Source organism: Ictidomys tridecemlineatus, chromosome 11 (assembly GCF_052094955.1).
Source record: "Ictidomys tridecemlineatus isolate mIctTri1 chromosome 11, mIctTri1.hap1, whole genome shotgun sequence".
Lineage (NCBI taxonomy): Eukaryota > Metazoa > Chordata > Mammalia > Rodentia > Sciuridae > Ictidomys > Ictidomys tridecemlineatus.
In genome coordinates this window covers 93,532,874-93,535,613 of record NC_135487.1, presented here as the reverse complement: position 1 = coordinate 93,535,613, position 2,740 = coordinate 93,532,874, and the positions used below count along the sequence as shown (strand labels likewise).

The following is a 2,740-nucleotide window of genomic DNA, read 5'->3' as shown; positions in this document are numbered from 1 at the left end:
AATGGCAGTGGAATGCATTACAATTCTTATTATATACATATCCCACAATTTTTTAGTTAGTTACGGACAGTACAATGACCTTGACATATCTTACATTTGAATCAGATGGGATATAATTTCTCATTTTTATGAGTGTACAGATTGCAGAATCATATTGGTCATGCAGTCACATATACACACACTAATAATAATGTCTGTTTCATTCTACTATCCTTCCTATCACCCTATCCCCTCCCCTCCTCTCCCATCACTTCTCTCTACCACAACTTTTCATATCTCTGTGTATAAAATATTTTGATACCCAATTAGAGTCTTCATACATGTACTTTGGATAATGATGTCTATCATATTCCACAGTTCTAGCTAATCTCCTGCCCCCTCCCTCACCCTCCCACCTCTTTTCCCTCTCTAGAATTAATCTATTCCTCCTATACTCCCTCTCCCTACCTCATTATGAGTCAGCCTCCTTATATCAGAGAAAACATTCAGCATTTGTTATTTTTAGATTGACTAACTTCACTTAGCATTATTTTCTCCAGCGCCATCCATTTGCCTGCAAATGCCATGATTTTATTCTCTTTTATTGCTGAGCAAAATTCCATTGTGTATATATGCCACTTTTCTTATCCATTCATCCACTGAAGCGCATCTAGGTTGGCTCCACAGTTTAGGTATTGTGAATTGTTAATATTTCATACCTATGAAATATGCAATCAATATCAATTTCTTACCTATTTATTTTAAGTTTATTGAGACACAATTCATATGCCTTATAAGTAATCCATTTAAACTGTACAATTCAGTGGTTCATAAAGAACAGATACATGTAACTACCACCACAATCAATTTAGAACTTTTCATAATCTTAATCTTACATGATATGTTCTTAGTCATTTCATGCTATCTTCTACCCTACCAGACAACCACCAATAGATTATCTGAGTCTGGACTCTCTACCTACATAGACATCATTATTCTGCATTTTCCTTTGCACAGAATCATGCTGTAACTTGATAGAAGTGGCTTCTTTCTCTTGGCAGCATATTTTCAATGGTCAAGAATATTGTAGCACAGATCAGCTCTTTATCTCTATTTTATATAGTCAGTAATCAAGAACCTTCCAAATTAAATTTGTTTATCCATTTGTCTGTCAATAGTGATTTATCTTTCATCCATCTTTTTGTCTATTACAAATAATGCTATTTTAGTCATTATGAAAAAATTTTCTCATGCAAATTTTTGCATAGGCTTTAGTTTGCTTATCCCTGTGATGAAAACACTCAACAAGAACAACTTAGAGGAGGAAAATTGATGGGATTCAAGGTTTCAGAGGTCTCTGTCCACGGATAGCCAACTCCATTGCTCTGTGCCCAAGGTAAAGGGGAGAGAGAGAAAGGGGGGAGGGGGAGAGGGGAATGGAAAGGAGAGGAGGGGAGGGGAGGAGAGGATACGAGTAGAAAGAGAGGAGAGAAGAAAAGAAAGGAAAAGGAGGGATGAGGAGAAAAAACAAGAGAGAGATAGGAGAAGGGGGACTTCAGGAAGAACAACCTTTCCATGGAACAACCCATTTACCCAGCTCCCCCATCCATACCCAACTTCCCTACAGTTATCACCCAATTTACTGATTAGTTTACTGATCCCATAATCCAATCATTTCATCTCAGAATGTTTCTTCATTAACAGAGCTTCTGGGGACACCTTGTACTCAAAACATAGCAGTACAGTTTCAATTCCCTTTGTATGAGTAACAGTGGAAATGGGAGGTCACATGGTAACTTCATGTTTAATGGTTTAAAGACCTGAAAAGCTGTTTTCAAAAATGGCTGTGCATCTCATGAACCTGTCAGTATAACATAAGGATTCCAGTTTCTCCTCGTCCTCATCAATGCTTGTTTTTTCTGACATTTTGAGTCCACTCAGTGTTTGTAAAGAAGCATCTTATTGTGGTTTTGTTTTGCATTTCCCTAATGACTCAAAATGTAGGTCATCTTTTTGTATCCACTTTGACAATTTTCATCCCTGGTTAAAGAAGAGTTCATTCAAGTCTGTTGTCTATTTTTAGTTTTGCCACATTTTTACTGGTAAGTGGGAAAATGTCATCATTAAATTATTATTACAAATATTATGATAGTGAAAATACTAATCTTTTTTGAATTTACTCCTGTATGTCTTATTATTTTTGATGCTACTAAAACCAGAATCACTTACGTTGATTTCTACATCCTTACACTTTCACTTGTCAAGCATCCTCATAGCTACCTCAATTTTCTGAGTATATTAAATCTTTACTTTTTATTATTTATTTATTTTCCAAATAATGCACAGGCTTGGATTTATGGCGTGCTCATCCCCTTTGGGCATTCACGGTGTTTAATGCCAGAGCCAACTGTGCCTCTTAAGCATTGCCTGGTTTTTGTACCCACAGGCTGCTGGCAGTGAAGTGGGTTGCACAGTGTGAGAAAAAAAGAAAAAAAACAATATAATAGAATAAACATAAAAATAACCTCACAATAGTTTCAAGTGCATGGTCATAGCATTAAAAATTGGTTGTAAAAAAATAAGATAAATCAATGACAAAAAGAAATTAGGAAATCATGCTAAGCAAATTAGTGGACAAAGCAGAAAGATGTCATTGAACATCTTCTGTATGTTAAAAACAGTATTTAAAAAAAAACTGACTTTAAGAGTTTACCATCTGTTTATACAGAAGACACCTACATGTATTCAAATTAGAAGAATT

At 35.5% G+C, this 2,740-nt stretch overlaps 1 non-coding gene across 1 annotated transcript; it reads left to right on the top strand.

Moving 5' to 3' along the window:
• The first annotated feature begins 2,319 nt into the window (after window positions 1–2,319).
• LOC144368784 (small nucleolar RNA SNORA42/SNORA80 family) lies at window positions 2,320–2,455 on the top strand. Its single transcript, XR_013428364.1, has one exon. It is a non-coding gene; the product is annotated as a small nucleolar RNA SNORA42/SNORA80 family (small nucleolar RNA).
• Window positions 2,456–2,740: the final 285 nt, after the last annotated feature.